Source organism: Furipterus horrens, unplaced genomic scaffold (assembly GCF_987537825.1).
Source record: "Furipterus horrens unplaced genomic scaffold, mFurHor1.1.pri manual_scaffold_8, whole genome shotgun sequence".
NCBI lineage: Eukaryota > Metazoa > Chordata > Mammalia > Chiroptera > Furipteridae > Furipterus > Furipterus horrens.
Window position 1 is genome coordinate 43,521,695 of NW_028327178.1, and position 21,232 is coordinate 43,542,926.

Here is a 21,232-nt window from a genome sequence, read left to right on the forward strand (position 1 = left end):
GACTAAAAGGGGGGGACAACTGGAGGGAGGGGGGCCACTGGGTGGAGGGGAGCAGAAGGAAGAGAAATTGGGACAACTGTAACAGCAAAATCAATAAAACATATATTTTTTTTAAAAAGATGCTTAATTTACAGACAAGAATATCAAATGCCTTGCAACTGGACGCCTTTCCAATAAGATAGTCTTACAGATTTAGAGACTGGTTTGTGGGTTATGTTGCATAAATTAACATGTGTTTTCTGTTTTCAAAGGGCATAAGCCTATGATCTCATTACCTGAGTGATTGTCTGTAAATATAGGCCTCACTTAATCATGTCTGCAGGGCTGCCTCCTGAGACTCAACGATTTGGCTGAATTAAGTGGCTGGGTTGGTGAAGAATGGGGTGGTCTGTGGGCTTCACTTTAAAACTGGTTTCTCTTTTCTATCCTAATAGCTTGGACAGAAAAGGCTCAGAGGTCTGAGGGGGGGGAAACCTAAAATATTCCCCTCAGCCAAAACTAAGTATAATTGGCAACAGGGTTTTAGACAACTGTGACGTGCCTGGCACACCTTCCTCCAAAGAAGCCCTTTTTTTCCCTGATGGGGAGCATTGAAAAATTAATACCTGCCTTTTGTCATCTAGTGGTTATGGATTGAATGATGCTTTTTAACCCTGTTGTCAAATCTGTTGCCCCCAGTATACAACAAGAATGCCAAACTGTTAAATCAAGCACGCCATTGTCTGGGGACAGCCAACTGACCTGGAGTCTGCACGATCCTTCCCCATATGGGAAGGCCACCCTCCCCTCCACACCCCCACTCTTATTAGGGATTTCCGAACCCAAGATTAGATAGGACGACGACCATGTCCATCTTGAAGCAGCTAGAGGAGCATGAGACCTTCGCCCATTGTCTTTTATAAGATTATAAAGGGTCTTAAGTCTAAGGGGGGGGTGTTATTTTTTATTGTTATTAAAAGATAATTAATAAATTTTTTTAAAGAAAATAATAATATAGGAAAGGTTGAAGCCAGAGAACTTGTATGCATGACCCATGGGCATGGACTGTGGGGTGGGGGTTGGGTTGCTGGGGGAGTGTGGGTGCTGGGCAGAGGGGAGAAAAGGGGAAAAAATTGGAACTATTGTAACAATATAATCAATAAAATATACTTTAAAAAAAGAAAAGAAAGATGAAGATATGGGGTGCTAAGAAAGGGGTCCAATCAACAAGGACATGGAAAAAATTCCCATAATGACAGTGAGAAGAGAGCTAAGATATCAGCTTCGCAGAAGGCCTAACAGAGCAACTAGTGTAGATAAGAGCAAGTCAAAAGCTTCATTTGGGGATGAATTGGGGAATATAATGGAATTCAACACCACACCCAGATAAAAATTACACTGGCAGAATCCAATAATGTAACTATTTTGGAATTCTAGAGTCTATTGAAAGTTTGCCACTTCAGAAGGAAAATTTGGACACCCAATTGAACTTAATTTCAGTCAATTGCAATTTAATCTCTTACTTATGTGGCAGCTACATACCCCCATCCTCCTTCCCATGATAGGTAGCTATGCGCTTGCTCCTGGAGCAGCCTGCACCCAGCTTGTGGGAGATGGGGTAAGCAATAAGAATACTGTCCTCCAAATATAGAGAGCATATATTCATTATTATTGATTCCAAAAAAATAAAAAGAATTATAAGGTGTACTATGAGCAAATGCACATCAAAAATTGGATAACCTAAATGAAATCAACAAATTCCCAGAAAAACAAAGTCTACCAAGACTAAATTATGAAGACATAAAAAAGCAAATAGACCTATAACTATTAGGAAACTGAATCAATAATCAAAAATGTCCTGACAAAGAGGAGGATTCAAGATGTTGGTGGAGTAGATGGAAGGTACACTGATCTCCCAAAACCAAACTGGAAATACAACTAAAATAGAGAACAACCAACCTGAATGACCAACTGATGACTAGTTGAAAAAGTCTTATAAAGCAAGGATTTACAGAAGATGCCACATTGATACTGGTAGGAAGAATGAAGAGGCAAAAAGGAATGGCCCTCTTCCTGTAGCAGCAACTAAGAATTTATAAGGATATCTCAGCTGGAAAGGTTCACACTGAGGAGCTTGAGTGCTCAACCCCATGCAAGGCCCCCAAAACCAGAGCACCAGAGATGGGAAGAGGTGTCCATATGACACTGTCTGTGACAATTGGTGGGGATTCTGTCCACCAGGGAGAGAAACAGGTGCCCTCTTATAGGGCCAGGACACAAAATCTTATTCTCAGCCACTCACCCTGGGCTCCAGGGGAGGGAGGGTGGAACAGAGTAGAGATGCATGAGGAGACACTGAGTTTTGTGGTTCTGGGGAGAGAGCTAAATAAAAGCTACCAGGATCGCTGTGCTGAGTCACTCTCTCATACCACAGATGTCGTATTTCTTGGGAGGAGCACTCCCCTCCACATGGCATCAGCCTGGGGGACTATAATAGCTCCATCCTCTGGATTCCCTCTCTCTAACCTGTGGAGCTTGTACCCTGCTGAGGAATCAGCTGCCTGGGCTGGAGTGTAGAGGTCTGGGAAACTCAGGGGGTGTCAGAGACTGAGTTTTCTGGCTTTGGTGCAGAAGCCATTACCCCACTTTCCTATGAACCTGACTGGCACTATACCCTTACAGGAGATCCACTAGCCCCACTCTCCAGGTTCTCAAGGACCTCACACTCCTGACCCCTGGAGACTCTACCTTGCCAAGGCCTGGGCAGAATTTGGGACAGACTTAGTCATGTGGTTCTGGAGCCAGGGCCACACTCCTCACCAACCCCTTCTCCACACAAGAGACCCACAGGCCCATCTTTTCAACTCCTGGAAGCCCTGTACTGCTGAGATTGGGCTACTGGCAGAATCTGTGACAGACTGAGTGTTGGTGGAAATCAAGTCTCTGTGTAGGGGCATTTCACGCCCCCCTGTCCAGGTGTCCTATGACTCAGTTAAGCAAGCTGGACTTGCTAATGCTGGCAGCTGCATGCTAGCTGCAAGCTGTTTCAGGCCACTGAGCTATGGTATCCTGAGAACAAAGAGACTTTGCTGAGTACTCCATTACTCCCTTTTCCTATCATCTTGTTTGGAACTTAGCTTAAGGATTTACAGTTCTGTTTTTTAACTAAGTAGTTAAATGTTTGAACCTGGGTATCCTGTTTTCTCCTTAAGCGATAGGATCTGTATCCTGTAATTGCCACCCTCAGATTTCAATAAAAGGAAGGTGCTTGCTCTGCTCAGTGCTGACTTGCCTGAGCATGCAGCAGCCCTCTGTCCATCCCATTCTGTCTGCTGGAATTACTTCCGCACCCTTGACCACAAAGTACTACAACAACTGAGTTGTGTGGCTCTAGAACGGGGTTCATTTTTCCCCTTTCACAACTGACTGGTGCAAAGCCCTTCCTTCATGTGGCCAAATTTTGGTCTGTTTGGGTCTGATAACTCCCTGAGACCTCACCCAACCACAAAGGTGTGTGAGCACCCAGTGATTGACAGCTAGACTTGACATAACCTGGGACATTTGCTGAGTGAACTCAGACCCAGCACTGGCACAAGTTTGAACTGGTATTAATCTGGTAAACAACACCTGCCCTTCCCTGGTGACTCACTGAGACCCTGCCTCATGCAACTCAAGTACCCCCAGAGACTCTTTCAGTGACTGAGCCTAACAGGAAGCCCACAGGCAAAGGTAAGTAGAGGCAGAATCAGAGCACCTTGGGTCTTTTCTGACCTGCCCCCAGGCTCAGTGCTGGTGGAAGCCATGCTTGTTTCACAGCTTGGTCCCTCCTAAGCATACCCAGGCCCAGCAGAGGCACCCACAAACTGTGAATTGCTCTGTAGCTCCAGACAGATTTCCCAGGACCAGTCACGGGCAGTATTTGACATTGACTGTACCACAGTGCCTCCCAAAAGGCCCCGGAACAACACACCCAGTGACCAGCTTCTGACAGCATCAGAGCAGGGTCCAACTAGCTTTCTAAGAAGTATATCCAAAGGCAGGTCTGGGCAGGATCCAGACTATACTGAAACAAGTTTTGTTTTATGTGGTCAGCAATATACTGTGGTCAGATTCAGTCCTCACAGTCAGCCAACCTGTGGGTTGAATACACACATAAACAGGCCAATAGCAATCAAGACTCAATTACAAAAGGTAGACTTACATAACCCACAGAAGAGACATTCCTGGAGACTCAGCTCAGATGACCAAGGAGACTGTTGGACTAATGGGTCCCACAAGACACCTACTACATAAGGCCATCTTACCAAACCTGGAGTCACAGCACATCTATATAATGCATAGAAATGAACACAAAGAGTCAGCCAAAATAAGAAGACAAAGACACATACCCCAAATGAAAGAACAGGAGAAATCTCCACATACATACACACAAAAACAAAACAAGAAAAGAAAAAAAAAAACATAGCCTAATGAAATGGACACAAGCAATTTATCAGACATAGAGTTCAAAAAAATGATTATAAGGATGTTCAAGGAGCTTAGTGAAAACTAAAAAAGCATGGAAAAAACATAGAAACCACTAAAAAAACAGTAATAAATGAAGAGTACAAAAGCTGAAATGAAGAATATACTGCAAGGAATAAATACTAAGTTGGATGAAGCAGAAAATTGAATCAGCAATTTGGAAGACAAGGTAGAAAAAAACTACCTAATCAGAGCAGCAAATTAATAATAATAATAATTTTTTAAAACTAAGATAGTTTAAGGGACCTTTGAGACAGCATGAAGAGTAACAACATTTGCATCATTGGGGTACCACAAAGAGAAGAGAGAGAACAAGGGATCAAGAACATATCTAAAAAAATAATTATCAAAAACTTCCCTAACCTGGTGAAGAAAAAAGACACATAAGTCCAAGAAGTGCAGTCACATACGAGATAAAACCAAAGAGACCTATGCCAAGACACATCATAATTAAAATAGTAATAGGTAAGGCCACAATGCACACTGGCAAAGCAGCAGCACAAGAGCTAAGATAGAGGTTAGAAGGAGGGTGATAAAAGACCTTGAAGAAATCCACAAATGGGAATGAAAAACTTCTATAACATTCAGGTTAATTAAGCTAATTTATTGATTTGGCAAGGACTTATTGTTCCTGACAATCGTGCATTTGATAAGGGGGCCTTCTGAATTGAAATCAACTTTCCAACAGTATACTCACTCAAACCACTGAAGATCACATTTGAAACAAAGATTCATCACCTCAACATTGATGACAAGGGGCACATCTGTCTGCCAGTAATTGGTGCAGAAAACTGGAAGCCAGCAACCAAAACCAACTGAGTAATCCAGTGCCTCATAGCACTGGTGAACAACCCCAATCCAAGTACCACCTTCAGGCTGACCTAACTGAAGAAACACTAAGAACCATACATTTTTCTATGAGAATAATGAAGAATTTACAAGAAATATGAGGAAGAAAAGACCTGTGGAATAAAATCTGATGCTATTGATTCCAGCAAGTATGAGCAGTGTATTCAGACCCCCCACAAAGCAGGACCCTGGGAAATTGACAAGTACCACTGCTTGGCATTCACTTGTGGCAGTTACTAACTTTCTAGTTTCCTTAATCAAAAGTGGTCTATGTAACCTGTAAAGAAAGGATTAAAACTTTAAGATGTTCCAGTTTTGTTTTCTTAAAAAAAATAATAATGATTTAAAAAAAACACAGCTTCAATCTATTCTATAATAATGGGTTTTTGTGTTGTTGTTGTTGTCCAAATTTATCCAAAATCTTCTATTTACATTTAGACCCTGAGGTTTAAAATAAAAGGTTGTAGTTCCCCTTCTTCCCCTGCCCTTGCAACTCACACTTTCTTGCATTTGGTTTATTTTTCACTCATTCACTTCCCCGGGCCCTGCCCCCTCCACAAAGGAGAAGAGACAGCCCTGCCCAGTCTGGTGGATTCTCGTCTCCCATGTCTGCCAGGTGTGGGAGTTTATTCAATTCTGGTTCCAATTTATAACATCCTTTAAAAAAAAAAATTGAAGCAAAGAAACAACCATCACCACCACCACCATCATCATTACCACCACTATCACCACTCCTCCCTCAAAAAAAAAAAAAAAAAAGCTGTGAAAAGGGAGGCCCAGTGCTTCTATAAAAATCTGGCCAATGTTACCACAGTAATTTGATTAAATGGCAACCTGGATGTCTGTGTGCGTGACTGAACTCCAGCCTGGCCCAGCCTGCTTAGGGAAACCCTGCAAAATCAGGTCTGTGGCCATGCAAGAGGACATTGTGCATTTGGGTGAGGAATCTATCATCAGAGAGACTCCTAGTGTCAAAGGTTGGCTCTCCACCCTGCAGTCTTTTTAGAAGATGCACTGGTCATCACAGACAATGGTAAAGCCAGAATGTCCATTTGAAATTCCATGTTCACCTGTCAGCAAGCTCCATCCTAATGTGCCACAAAGCTTGCTTTTCAACTCTTCGGTGCATCAGCCCCACCTCAGCCTTCCCTCAGCACAATTTGACGTTTTATAGGGTTGGAATTGGTGGGACTTGACTATAGCCAGCACCAGATGATTATCTCGATAGATGCTGAAAAAGCATTTGATAAAACCCAGCACCCATTTATGACCAAAAAAACTCTCAGCAAAGTGGGAACAGAGGGAACATACCTCAACACAATAAAAACCATATCCAACAAACCCACAGCCAATATCATACTAAATGGGAAAAAACTAAAGGCATTTTCCTTAAGATCAGGAACAAGACAGGGATATCCTCTTTCATCACTGTTATTCAACAAAGTACTGGAAGTCCAAGCCACAGAAATCAGACAAGAAAAAATAAAGGCATCCAAATTGGAAAAGAAGAAGTAAAACTGTTATTATTTACTGATAACATGATACTGTATAGAGAAAACACTAAAGATTCCACCAGAAACTACTAGAACTGATAAATAAATTAAGTAAACTAGCATACAAAATAAACATTCAGAATCAGTTGTATTTTTATATACTAAAAATAAACTATGAGAAAGGGAAACTAAGAAAACAATCTCACTTACAATTTCATCAAAAAATAAATACCTAGGAATAAATTTAGGAGTTAAAAGAGAGTACATGAAAAATTATAAGACATTGAAGAAAGGAATTGAAGAAAATACAAATAAATGGTAGCATATAGCGTGCTCATAGATAGAAAGAATTAACATCACTATAATGTTCATACTCCCCAAAACAATCTATAGATTGAATATAAGTCCTACAAAATACCAATGGAATATTTCACAGAGCTATAAAAAATCATAAAGATATTTATATGGAACCATGAAAGACCTCAAATAGGCACAGAAATCTTGAGGAAAAAAAAAACAAAGTTGGTGGTGCCACACTACCTAATGTGAAACTATACTGCAAGGCCATAGTAAACTAAACAGCATAATAGTGGCATAAAAACAGATAGAATTAAAGAACCCAGATATAAACCCACACCTATATACTCAGTTAATATATGGAAAAGGAGGCAAGAACATACAAGGAGTAAAGACAGCTTATTCAATAAATAGTGTTTCGAAAATTGGACAGATACATGCAAAAATATGAAACTAGACTGAGGCTGTGCTGCCTCCAATGCCCTGGCTCAGTTGGAAACTCTCTGTCCAGCAGAGGTTTCATGACCATGGTGGAACAAATTTATCCAGGAAACTGTATTTTGCGTAGGGGGGAATGGGAGGCGCCTAATCCCTCTAGTGGAGAAGAGCACAGAACTTCCATCTACCATGCTTTTTTTGAGGAGTGGATTCGGGAGATACAAGGTCAAGACTTATGAATCATCAATAAGCTTTCAGACACTTGGGTTACAGTTGACAGTTACTGATTATAGATATCAATATAGAGAACACAGTGACCAATCTGTGTCAGGGTCTGCTAAACATGCTGATGCCATGCTAACATCAGATGCAAGGCTTCATACATTTTTAGCTACAGATTGTTTATAGTTAACTAAGAGATAAGAAAAGCGGAGCAAGCTCTAAAGCATAATATGCATTCTTTAAACCCAATTCTCATGGGAACCCTCTGAGTGGCCTTCAGTCCTGTCTGCCGCAAAGCCTTTCGGTTTTCTGCTGAGACTTAGAGGCCTTCCTGGGGGTGGTGGGCGGCGGCCTGGCTGACAGCTTGGGCTACAATTCCCGAAACCACAAAGAGCAGTCCCCTACACTAGACTACCTTCTTACACCATATTCAATAATAAACTCAGGCTTCTGGCCAAGATGGAGGCATTGGTAGATATTTTTTGCCTCTTTCCACAACCATAAGAAGGATTACATCTACCTCAAAACAAAAAAACAACCGGAACAACCAGAAAATTGAACTGCATGGAAGTCCAACAAACAAAGATATAAAGAAGTAATATTTATCCAGACACGTAGGAGGGTCGGAGCCAGGTAGCTGGAGAGCCAGGGCAGAGAGGACATGGTACAGCGGTGGCAGCAGTGGCAATACAGTGGCTGTGGCCAGCCAGTGGAAAGAGCAGTCACACATTATAAAAGCTGGGAGGAACACCTGGGGAGAAATCTTAGCCACAGGCCAGACCATGTAGCTCACTGTTCTAGCACCAGGAAAATAAAACTGCATTGCTTCTGGCTGTGAAAACTAGTGGGGGTTGGAGCAGTGGAAGAAACTGTCCAGCTCTCAGGAGAGTTCATTTAGAGGGCCCCCACAGTCCTAGAATGTATGCAAACTCACCCACTCTGGGAACCATCACCAGGACAACAACTAGAGGGGCGTCATTTGCATACAGAAAGTGGGCCAAGTGACTGGAAAAGGGGCAAGTGCCTGAGCAAGTGGCATTGTTTCCTCTACGACCACTTTCCCACATACAGCACCACGAGGTGGTGAAATGGGTCGCCCAGCACTGACGAATAACTAAGGCTCCACCGCTTACAACATAACAGGTGTGACAGCTCTTCCTAACACACATAGGCAAACACAGGAGGTTGTCAAGTTGAGGAGACAGAGAAGTATGGCCAAAAGAGGGAGCAGATCAAGGCTCCAGAGGAAGAACTAAGCAACGAGTAGATAGACAACCTAACACATGTAGAGTTCAAAATACTTGTTATAATGATGCTCATAGAAATGATTGAGTACAGCAAATACATTAGGAAAGAAGTGAAGGCAATACTAAGTGAAAGAAAGATTCACATAAAACCAATGGTGAAGGAAAGGAAGCCACGGTTCGAGTAAATTATTTGGAACATAAGGAAAAAATAAACAGTCAGCCAGTACAGAATGAAGATACAAGAATTGAAAAAAATGAGGAAAACCTTAGAAACCTCTGGGACAACTTTAAATGCACCAACATCTGAATCGTAGGGGTGCTGGGGAAAAACAGAGGAAGAGTAAGAAATTAGAAACTTATGTGAAAAAACAATGAAGGAAAAATTCCCTAATTTAGAGAAGGAAATAGATATACAAGTCCAGGAAGCACAGAGTCCCAAATAAGCTAGACCCAAAGAGGACCACACCAAGATACACCATAATTAAAATGCCAAAAGTTAAAGACACAGAGAGAATCTTAAAAGCAACAAGAGTAGAGAAGAGAGTGACCTACAAAGGAGTTCTTATAAGACTGTCAGCTGATTTTTCAAAAGAAACTTTGCAGGCAAGAAGGAACTGGCAAGAAGTACTCAAAGTGATGAAAACCACGATCTACAACCCTGACTACTCTATCCTACAAAGATATCATTTAGAATGGAAGAGTAGATAAAGTGCTGCCAAGACAAGGTAAAGCTAAAGGAGTTCTCCATCACCAAGCCCTTATTATATAAAATGCTAAAGGCACACATTTAAGAAAAAGAAGGATATTAATACTATGAACACTAAAGTGACAACAAACTCATAACTATCAACAAATGAATCTAAAAAGACAAAAACAAGCTAAGCAAACAACTATAACAGGAACAGAACCATAGATATGGAGATCTTATGGAGGGTTATCAGTGGGGAGGGGGAGAATGGGGGAAAACGTGCAGAGATCAAGAAGCATAACATGTAGATACAAAGTAGTCAGGGAGAACTTAAGAATAGTAAAGTAAATGGAGAAGTCAACGAACCTATATGCATGATCCATGGACATGAACTAAGGGGGACTGGGGGATTACTGGAGGGAAGGGAGATACTGGGCAAAGAGTGGCAAAGGAAAAATAATTGGAACAACTCTAACAGCAAAATCAATAAAATATACTTAAAAATAAAAAAAGGAATAAATTCAAAATGGATATGTTAAAAGTGTGTAACAGACGAGTCCCATGGTCAACTATGTGCCCTATAGTTGGACATCTGTAAGGTGCATTCATACAGTCTCCATAGTCTTAAAGAAGTATTGGGGAAGGACAAGTGGACACAGCAGATCTCATTTTGTAAAGACCAACTAGGCTGCAACATGGAAAATGAACGGAAAGGGAAACGATAGCAACAAGTATACCATGTAGTAGGCCAGAGATTAAAAAACAGATTACAGATTTAGTATATGCAAAGAAATAGGTACTTTAAAATAATTAAATGAATACTTTCAATACTATACAGTAATTTTTAGTATCCCCAGCCAGGGGTTTAATGTTACATCAAAACACAATATTTTTGAAAGACGTTTAACTCTATACCTATTAAGAAATTCTCCTGTTGGTTTTATAATAATATTTATTTCCCAGTGGGTTCAATTATTATATATGTTCAATTATCAGAAAAGGGTAAACAGTAATGAAAAGAAACATCTCATGTAACTCAGAAAGGCCAGACTGGCCTCCAGTCTATTCCAGTCTTTTCTTAGATTGGGAGTTGTGTTGTTTTATAGGGCTGTGTTTGCTTATTTGTTTCCATTTCAGGGCTTAAGGAAGAGCTTGCTGGTAAAGTCCTTAAACATGCATGATGCCATGAGACTGAGCTTGTTGGAAAATCTGTTAATTCAGTTCTTCAATTGTGACGTCTCATATCTATAATAACCACTGCTTTGTGTTCTCTAACACAAAACAGCAGGATAATATCCATTTCTTTTTTGCTTATTTTCTGAGACTCAGTTATTTTATGAAAAATAAGGAAAATATTTCATTATTTGGGCACTTGTTCTTGACAGCTGTTAAAAATAGACTTCAGTATCGTGTCCTGTAACTTCCTACAATGTCATATTTCCATTTACCTTAAATTTCAGTTTGTACAGACTTTATTTACAGCTGTCTGCTCTGTTCTTTAAAAAACTCTAAATATCCAAGAGGTTCTGGGTTTTTTGAATAAGAGAAATAAATAAAACAGACACACAATAAATTTACTTTTCTGACAAATGTTACTTTGCTCATTACATTTTTTATAACCTCTTCTATATTTTTTCAGTTTTACATATAATTTTTATTGACAGAAATATTTAATTACAGTATCACCAAGAATGAAGTAGATTCTGCTATTTAACATCAACAAGTAGACCTGCTATTTTATTTTATACTGTTCATCACATCCTTTCTCACACCAGATTCAGCTTTTTGGGCTTAAATTCTGTAGTTATACTTAATCTACTGTCTTTAATAGTCTCTCAAATGTATGTTTCACTGATTTTTATTAACATCCCTTTAAAAAATCCATCCATTATTTATTCACTGGAGATTACTGATATTAGGATCCTTTATACTTTCAATATTTCAGAAAGCAGACTCTCTATTCCTTCCTAATTAACTTGCTGACTGTCTTATGTCACCCAAGTGTCCTATACCTCACCTATTCAATTTAAAACAAGGAAGTACTCAACTTCTACTCATGCATGAAAAATATCAGAACATTATTTCTGACTGACCAACTTTATTCCAATATTACCTTTCAGAAATAGAAACAGTAATTTGAAAATAAATGTTTCTTATAACTGAATAGCAGATCTGTTCTATGTTCTCACAAGGCAAAGAAAAAAGTCTGTAAACCATAGAACCACTTGCAGGTGGCTAAAAACAGAACATTCATTATTTAATTCAAGGAGAATCACATTAGTAATGAAAAATGTTGTTCACATCTACTACAAAGGTATTTAAAATATTCTCTTAGTTAGTACTCTGGTTCCCAAATTATGATCCAAAATCTGGAAAAATTATTGGTATCTGTTCATTTGAATGTTGAGCAGTGTAGACAATCTCAGTGGAATAAACTACAAGAAATTTTCAAAATTTTTCAAACTATTTGCCCTAATAAGCACTTAAATTTTTGCTCATATATAATGTGGGCACTTAATCCAATTGTTTTTCTTTTTTACTATACTGCCCAATTCCTTCTGAAAGCCTTCTCATGACTAATTCTTATCACCTCTTTCCTGTATCCTTTGTACATTTACTAAATCAGAACAGCAAAACATATATCCTAATAATTCTTTGGGTTTGTTTGTTTTGGTTTTTTTTTTTTGGGGGGGGGGGGACCGGATTCTATTATACTTTATCTCCTAACTAAGATACAGGCTTCTGGAGGTTCTACGCCTCTAGGTAGGTTAAAGAGGTCTGATGTGTTAGAAATCTTTTAGTTGGAAGTAAGGGGAAAATATCTCAAATGGGAATATACCAAAATGTCTTTACTATTCATTTAAAAGAAAAGTTCACACTAAGTAGTGACTTCAGGTATGAACGAACTCAAAATTCAGATGAAATCACCTGTTTTCTTTGCTTCCTCTGAGTTGACTCCATTCTCAGGCTTCCTTTAGTGGTGCCTGCAACTTCAGGTTCCCACAACCATCTCACGGAAACAAAAGTTTGGATTCAGTCTTCTTGGTTGAAATTGACCATACTGGTGGCATTGACTGACTTAGCTTAAGTAAGGGCTCCAGCTCTGGAGCCCAGGGTTAAAGGGAGCTTCAACCCAAAGCTTGCAGGCCAAGAGAGAAGGCAGAGTGCCCTCCCAACAAAATCGTGGTAGGGGGTATGTGGATAAGGTGGGAAAAAAACAATCTATAGCCACTTGTGAGAGTACTGCATCCACTTTTGACTTTCAGGTGATTTATTATCTTCCCTAGTGCTAAATTTAGTCAGAATAGTAATTTTCCTGAAAATCTGTGTTATACTGCCATGATGTCCCTTAATGGCAAATATATTCTACAAAACTATCAAATGAAATTCTTATTTGTTCTTTCTGAAACAATTTCCAAATATGTATAACATAAAAATAAATTATATACTAATAGTATATTTAGACTTTCTGTGTCTTTTAGTATGTTTTTCTAAAGCTCTTAAAAATTGTGTAAGTTTTTAATTATCAGTTTTTGATATGTGAACAAGTGTAACACAACAGATAACTACCTCCCAGTAATTTAAGCACTAATTGTTTGTATTAGTTGCCTCCAATTCTTATTTTGGATTCTAAAATATTTCCTTGAGTTAACAGTTCTTAATTTATGATTTTAGTTATTTTTTACCTTTTTTAAACATGGCACTAAAAGCCCCATGTGCAAGGGGGGATATGTTAAAAGTCTGTTGTTAATGTCTTCTCTGTTCCTAGATGCCTTGCTTAAGAGATCCATGCCTTTTAGCACTTTCAAGACAGGTAACTGTGCTCACCAGTGTCACTGCCTTTTTCTCTTTTGTAAACACTTGAGAAATGTGTGAAATATCATTATTTTTCCCATCTTGCTTCCCTTTATATATCTTGATAGAAAAGAATTTTTCCATGAATATATTTGGAATTATTCATCCATTAAAACTGCATCTTTGGATACTGTGAAATATTTTTAAGCAACTCCAAGGGGTGTTTTCAGTTTAGTCTTTTGTTTGTTTATTTTTGTTTGTTTTGGGCCTCTTTTCAGTTTCTTCTCACATTTAATAATTTTCATAGAGTTGACTTGTTTCTTAAATTAATTAGGGTGACAATGGTTAATAAAATTATATAGGTTTCAGGTATACAGTTCTATAATATATCATTTGTATATTGTATTTTGTGTTTACCATCCCAACTCAAGTTTCCTTCCATTACCATTTATGCCCCCTCTTACCATCTCCTACTCCCTCCAATCTTGTTTCCTTCTGGTAATCACCATACTTTTGTCTACACATGAGGGGGTTTTTTGGCTTAATTCCTTCACCTTTTTTACCCAGCCCCTCTATCTTCACACCTGTGACAGCTGTCAGACTGTTCTCTGAATCTATAAGTCTGTTTCTATTTTGTTTGTTAGTTTATTCTGTTCTTTTGATTCCACATATAAGTGAAATTATATGGTATTTGTCTTTATTTTACTGGCTTATTTCATTTAGCATAATACTATCCAGGTCCATCCATGCTGTCCCAAAAGGTAAGATTTTTTTCTTTTTATGGCCAAGTAGTATTCCATTGTGTAAATGTACCATGGCTTTTTACCCACTTATCTACTGATGGGCACTTGGGCTATTTCCAAATAGTGGCTATTGTAAATAACACTGCTACAAACATAGGGGTGCATATATTCTTTATGATTGGTGTTTTGGGATTCTAGGGTGTATTCCCAGAAGTGAGATCCTGGGTTGAAATTTGTCATTCTTTTAAGTAACTTCATACTGCTTTCCACAATGACTACAACAATCTGCATTCCCACCAAAAGGGCAGGAGGGTTCTCTTTTTACCCTATCCTGAGCAACACTTGTTGTTTGTGTGACTTATTGATGATAGCCATTCTGACAGGTGTGAGGCTTTAATTTGCATTTCTCTGATGATTAGTAATGTTGAGCATCTTTTCATATGTCTATTTGCTATCTGTATGTCCTTTTTGGAGAATTGTCTATCTAGGTCCTTTGCCTATTTTTAATTGGATTGTTTGGGGTTCTTTTGTTTTGTTTTGGGTTTTGTTTTGTTTTTTTGTTTTTTGTTTTTTTGGTGTTGAGTTTTACAATATAAGTTCTTTATAAACTTAGGATATTAACCCCTTATCAGATGTTTCTTTGGCAAAAACATTCTTCCTTTCAACGTGTTGTCTTTTCATTTTGTTGATCATTTCTATGCTGTGCAAAAACATGTTAGTCCCATTTATTTTTTGTTTCTTTGTTTGTTTCCCATTCCTGAGGAGATATATCAGAAAATACATCATTACAAGAAATGTGTGATTTTACTCCGTGTATTTTCTTTTAGGATTATTATGGTTTCAAGCCTAACATTTAAGTCTTATTCCATTTTGAGTTTATTCTTGTTTACGGTGTAAGAAGATGGTCTAGTTTCTTTTTCTTTTTCTTTTTTCTTTCTTTTTTTGGCATGTTTCTGTCCAATTTTTCCAACATTATTTATTGAATAGACTATCCTTACCATTGTATGTTCTTAACTCCTTTGTCAAATATCAAGTGACCATAACAGCATGGGTTTATTTTGGGGGCTCTCTTTTCTGTTCCTTTGATCTATATGTCTGGTTTTATGTCAGTACTATGCTATTTTGATTACTATGACTTTGTAGTTTTGTTTAATATCAAGTTTAATGATAGCTCTAATTTAGTTCCTCTTTCTCAAGATTGATGTAACTATTTGGTGTCTTTTGTGGTTTCATGCAAATTTTTGGAATATTTGTTCTAGTTCTTTGAAATAGGCCATTGAGATCTTGAGAGGAATTGTGTTGAATCTATAGATTGTTTTGGGTAGTATGGACATTTTAATGATGTTAATTCTTCCTATCCATGAACATGGTATATGCTTCTACTTATTTGTATCTTCTTCAATTTCTTTCTTCAGTGTCTTATAATTTCCTGAGTACCTCATTGGTTAAATTTATCCTTAGGTTTGGTTGTTGTTGTTGTTGTTGCTGTTGTTGCAATTGCAAGTGGAATTTTCTTAATTTCCCTTTCTGATAGTTTATTATTAATCTATAGAAATGCAACTGATTTCTGGAGTCCGGCCAAGATGGAGGCATAGACTGACACGCTCTGTCTCCCTCTACAACTAAGAAGGATTACAACTACTGCAAAACTAAAAATAATAATAAGTTCCTGAAAACAAAGCTACATAGAAGTCCAACGTATGAAGTCAAAACAAGTGGTGCTCGTCCGGACGGGTAGGAAGTATGAACCCATGGCTGAGAAAGATCAAACTGTGCTGGAGGCAGCAGCTGCAGCAGCGAACAGTGGGCCCCAGTAAGCAGACACCTGTATTTTTGAGGAGGAGAGAATCGCCTAAGAGCCGGCACCGACTGCAGCCCAGATCCGTCAGCTCACAATTCCAATGCCTGGGAAGGCAGACCCCATTAGGAGGTGGCCCTATTCCTCAGTGAAGAGTGACAGCAGAAATCCATCTTGGACCCCAGCCCCCACGCAAAGTGCCACAGTGTGGTGAGAAAGGTCACCAGGTTGTGACGAGCACAAGGGGCTCCACCCAATATAGTGCGTAGGAGGTATGACAGCGCCCCGCCCAAGAAGGGAAGATAAACAGAACGGTCAAAATGGCAGAATTAATTATTGAAATACCAATCACACAGCTAATGACGAAAAAACAAATAAAAGCCTTGACCGATGAACAAATAGCGAATCTTTCCAAGGCTCAGTTCAGAGCTATAGTTATAAGACAGCTTACAGCCCTAACAGCGGGGCTGCATCAAGACAGGGAAGGAATTAAGGCTAGTCCTGCTGACATGAACAAAAATATATACAAGACAACAGTGAAGAAGGGAAAAACATGGATCAAATTAACAAATCGGAACATAGGGAGGGAACAAATAGTCAACCAGTGCAGAAAGAGGAAACAAAAAGTGAGAAATATGATGAGAGGCTCAGAAACCTCTGGGACAGCTAAAAGCAATTGAACTTTCGAATTATCGGATTGCCAGAGGGTAAAGAAGAAGAACTAGAAATTGAAAAATTATGTGAAAAAATAATGAAGCAGAACTTCCCTAACTTGGGGAAGGAAATGAACTTACAGGTCCAGGAAGCACAGAGAGTTCCAGATAGGCTGGACCCAGGGAGGACTACACCAAGACACATTATCATCAAAATGTCAAAAATTAAAGATGAAGAGAGAATCTTAAAAGCAGCAAGAGAGAAGTATTATGTACAAAGGGGTCCCAATTAGACTATCAGTGGATTTCTCAAAGGAGACTTTACAGGCAAGAAGGGACTGGCAAGAAATATTCAAAGTTATGAAAATCAAAAACCTACAGCCATGATTACTCTATCCAGTGAAGGATAGAAGGACAGAGAAAGTGTTTCCAGGACAAAGTAAAACTGAAGGAGTTTGTTAGACCCAAACCACTGTTATATGAGATGTTAAAGGGACTGGTTTAGAAGAAGGAAGATCAAAACTATGAACATTAAAATGAAAACTGTATCACAACAACCAACAGCAGAAGCTAGGGAATCAAAACAAAGGCAAACTAAGTAGGCAATGAGAGGGGAAAAATAATTATAGGTACAGGGAACATATTGGGGGGAGGTCAGTGGGGAGAGGGAAGGGGGAAAGGGAAGGAGATGATGCAGGAATTAAGAAACATAGTAGGAGGGGCTGGAGTAGACAGGAAGATGTTGATAAGAACTATATGCACAACCAATGGGCATGGACTAAGGGGGGGGAAACTGGAGGGAGGGGGGAGCAGGGGGGAAAGAAATTGGGGCAACTGTAACAACATAATCAATAATAAAAAAAAGTATGCAACTTAAAAAAAAGAAATGCAATTGATTTCTAGATATTTATTTTGTATCCTACTAATTAACTAAATTCAGTTATCAGTTCTAGTAGTATTTTAATGGAATCTTTAGGGCTCTCTGTATATAGTATTATAGCATCTGCAAATAATGACAGCTTTACTTCTTCCTTTCCAGTTTAGATGCCCTTTATTCTTTCTTCTTTTCTGATTGCTGTTGCTAGGGCTTCCAGTACTACGTAGAATAACAGTAATAAAGGCAAATATCCCTATCTCATTTCCAATCTTAAGGAAAATGTCTTTAGTTTTTACCTGTTTGATATGATATTGTCTGTGGGTTTGTCATATATGGTCTTTATTACATTGAAGTATGTCTGCCCTCTTCCCACTTTGCTAAGAGTTTTTATTATAAATGACTGCTGTATTTTATCAAATGCTTTTTCTGCATCTATTGATAGGACCAAGTGGTTTTATCCTTTACTTTGTTTATGTAGTGTATCACATTTATTGATTTGTGGATATTGTACCAACCTTGCATCCCCAGAATAAGTCTCACTTTATTGTGGTTTATATTTTTTTAATATATTGCTGGATCCAGTTTGCTAATGTTTTGTTGAGAATTTTTGCATTCATGTTTATCAGGAATATTGGCCTATAATCTTCTTTCTTTGTAGTGTCTTTATCTGGTTTTGGAATTAAGATACTGCTGGCCCCATAAAATGAACTTCAGAAAGTTCCCTACTCTTGAATTTTTTGGAGTAGTTTGAAAAGGATAGGTGTTAGATCCTCTTTGAATGTTTGGTAAAATTCACCTATGAAGTCATTCAGTCTAGGACAGTTTTTGTTGGTTTTTTTAAAATTTTTATTACTACTTCAAGTTCACTAGTTGTAATCATTCTATTCGGACTTTCTGATTCTTCCTGATTCAGTTCTGTAAGTTCTTTATATTATTTTTTATTTTTATCCACATGTCAAAAATCCAAATTAAAAGAAAAGTCATAAAATATTTTAAAACTTATTGGTGTTTCCTATTTACATATACAAATGCTCTGAATCTCAAAAAGTAGTTTAAAGTACTGGATATTTTTGTCTATTGATTTTAATGAAATTTATTTTAGGTTGTCTGTATTGCAAGTAAGAGAGAGAGAGAAGAAATAGATGAAAAAAAAATCACAAGCAAGCCTTTCATCCCAGCTCTTGGGGAAAAAACTAATAAGCCACCTCCACAGTGAATTTCTAGTGAATCATTAACCAGGGATTTGTTGCCTTGGTTACTGAGCCAGGTAGAGATCCCAGTAAAAAAAAAAAAAAAAAAAGCAATGTGACCTATAAGCTCAGAAAACTGAAAAAGTGAAATTTCTGCATGATGATATTTGCAGTTTCTGAAAGAAGAAATGAAAAGAGTTTTTTTAAAGTATGTTAAAATAAAAGGGAAAATATAATACCTTTATTTCTGACTCAGTGTCAAGACATCTATACACACATACAGAAACACATACTTAATAGCACCTCACATTGTTTATTTGCTTGTGAGATTTTACAAAATATAGACCATTTCCAATATATAAGACATATCCCATCCTAGAAAACAAAGCACTTTGCTTATCAGCAGTGACTCGACATTCCATCGGTAGAGAATACTTTGACAACAATGCATTTACAAAACAAGTCTTCAAAAAGCAGGATAACTGAGTAGATTTTTCAATAAAATATACCTGTAGTTTTTTCATTGAGTTATTGGTCTATGGTTCTTTACATTTTATTGTATCAAAATAAAAATCGCATGAATATGGGTACCAAACCTAGAACTAAAGTAAACACAAGAGGCAGAATTTTAAGACCTGCCTTTAATTATCACCCTTATTTTATTACTAAGCTCAGGATCACACTGAAGACTTTGGTGGTTTATTAAACAATATCTTGTGATGACAGAGACTATTTTGTCTATGATGGTTCATTTTGTTCTGTTTCCCTGGAGAACCCTGAATATCACTGTATTCAAACCCTACTTCTTACTCTTTTGGGTCAATCCTCCAAACCAGTCCAGTTTATTTTAAAACCAAGACCCAGTGATAGAGAGTAAAAGGCTAGAAAGCTAACAGCTGTTCCTTTTATGAGAACGGGGAATGTGATAAGAAAAAATAAGAACTTAAATTCTGTCAACAGTTAGTGATGAACAGGCAGCCTGATGTAGTCAATTGGACAGGGACTCTGACATCAGTTGGCCTGGTTTTATAGTCTAACTCTACCACTAACTCACTGGTGGCTCTCAAAGTAAAACCGACAGAGTCTTGGTTTTTCAGGTATGTGATAAAAATAATTATACCTACTCTAGAACAGTTATTGTCATCTAAATTCAGTGAGCTAATATATGCAAAGCTTCTAGCTCAACAAACTTAGTGTCATGCATTCTTTCTATTTCCCATCTGGACCTCTCTAATGTCAGATTTCCTGAAGTGCTTAAACTTGGGATTCTGAAATTTAAAACACTTTCATGCACATTCTAAATACTTTGAAATAAATCTGGAAATAAAAGTTAAAAGGGTAAAGTTAATGTTGAGGTTAGAAGTGTAAATTCCTATAACATGTATATTGTTTAATCTGTGCCCAAACTTGAATGCAGTTACATGGGGCTCACACCAGGTCTTACAACCCAGACATAAAGTGTTCATGATCAAGGTGTATTCTCAATCACAAATGACCCTGGGTTTGCAATCTTCCCAGCATCCTCTTATCTATAATGGCAGAATTTTTTTCACTATTATTAATCCAATTTGGAAAATACTTAAAAGTACTCTGTTCAAGCTTAAAGTTGGACTAAGTTAAATGAGATAAATGTTTGGCATCTGTGGCTTATTGCAAATTCAACAGAAGGTGCTGACATTTGCATTATTCCAATCTGGCTTTATTTAGGCTTATTTAGGCTTTTTATGAACATAATGGGCTTTCTGCCTTTACTTCCTGTCAAAGCTCTTACATGTTTATCACTTGACAATTACTTATCCTTTACCTTTAAGAGACAGCCAAAATCATAAGATATTTAAATATATTGCACAGATTTTGAATTTTTAGGGTTCATTTCTGCTTCACTAGTGGCAACCACAAAATGGCAAAAATTCCACAGGAGCTTTGAATTAAAAGCTTAATAAAACTTCATTTTTCTTTCTTTCTCCATGATTCAAATAGCACATTTTATTTCCTATATAAAAGAGATGATTTTTAAATCCTAATTAATAAGATTAAAGACATTTTTATTCTATGATCTCCTATATTTTCATGTAGGTTTGTTATGCGAACATAAACTTTGGCCTATTTTATATCAGGTACCGAGGTAGATATAACAGAAAGTATGACTTTATTCCTGCTTTCAAGGGGTTTACAGTCTCTGCGAAGGAACAAGCATATAAACAAGTCATTGTTACATCGTCTTGCCAAAGTTCCCTGGAAAAAAACAGCCTGAGACAGGATGAAGCTTTGAAGATTTATTTGGGGCATACAATCCCCAGGAAGTAAGAGTAAGAAAAACCATTGTAGAGCTGGAAAGATGGGAAACAATGCAAAGTAATGTCCTCCTGGGCTGGCAACTCCTTTACAATAAACCCTGAAAAGACAAAGTTGGTCACTGATAGTGCATTTGTTCAACTA

At 37.9% G+C, this 21,232-nt stretch overlaps 1 pseudogene; it reads left to right on the top strand.

Annotated features, from left to right (window-relative positions):
- The first annotated feature begins 1,550 nt into the window (after positions 1-1,550).
- Positions 1,551-5,476, top strand: LOC150002814 (ubiquitin-conjugating enzyme E2 L3 pseudogene; annotated as a pseudogene).
- The last annotated feature ends 15,756 nt before the right edge of the window (positions 5,477-21,232 follow it).